Genomic DNA, 907 nt, shown 5'->3' on the forward strand with positions numbered 1-907 from the left:
AGACAGAACAGCAATGGCTCCAGAGTCCCTAGAAACTGCCTGGTGGTCTGGTATTATGGGGATTTGTAAAGCTCACTTTGTGGAGGTCATCCCAGCTGGATCTCAACCCTGAAACAAAGGATTCAAAGGCAGTGTCAAGCAGACCAAACAGCCTATAAATGAGCTTCCAAACAATACATGTTGGTGGGGAGGAAAGGCTGGAGAGCAGAGAAGGATGGAGAAGGAGGGGAGAACAAAGGGAGAAGGGGGCTTTTTCCGCTATCCCCAAACCCTCCTGGGAGAGATAAATATAATTATCATCTTGGCGTGACAGCACATAAAATAAAAGAGATACCAGTAGGCGACCATCTCTGCCGGGACTCGAACCCGGAACCTCTGGATTAGAAGTCCAGCGCGCTCGTCCATTGCGCCACAGAGACCTCACCACACATACAGCATCAGCACCAGAACTGAAAAAGCACATACCTTCTGCATCACCGAGCCATCTCAGCATCCTGCGCTCTGAGCAAGGGACAGGGACAGCTGGAAAATCCGGAGCAGGGATCCACAAGCCGGCTCCATCAAAGCCTCTCAACACAGCAGGTCCCTGGGTCTGTAAGAAATGGGAAGGATCTGAGGAGGATCTTTTTCCTTTGACCCAGCATCTCTAATGGAAAATGAACTGGAGCCTCTCTTTTCCTCTCCATCCTCACGGAAGGATACAGAGAAGGTCTCTCCATTCTTATGCTAATTAAGCATTATAACTCTAGCCCTAACAGTGAGAGCGGGAAAACAGAAGCCATGTCTATCTCCATCCTCATTCTGAATCACTCTAACCCAGTCCTACTCTGTTCAGAGAAAGGCTGAGCAAAGCTTGGGAGCTTGGAAGAACTGCTCCCAGAGACAAAGGGACTGCCTCAGCACAGAG

At 49.6% G+C, this 907-nt stretch overlaps 1 non-coding gene across 1 annotated transcript; it reads right to left on the reverse strand.

Moving 5' to 3' along the window:
- Window positions 1-345: 345 nt before the first annotated feature.
- TRNAR-UCU lies at window positions 346-419 on the reverse strand. The gene has a single exon. It is a non-coding gene; the product is annotated as a tRNA-Arg (tRNA).
- Window positions 420-907: the final 488 nt, after the last annotated feature.

The sequence above is a fragment of the Gracilinanus agilis genome, unplaced genomic scaffold, assembly GCF_016433145.1.
Source record: "Gracilinanus agilis isolate LMUSP501 unplaced genomic scaffold, AgileGrace unplaced_scaffold33570, whole genome shotgun sequence".
NCBI classification, from domain to species: Eukaryota; Metazoa; Chordata; class Mammalia; order Didelphimorphia; family Didelphidae; genus Gracilinanus; species Gracilinanus agilis.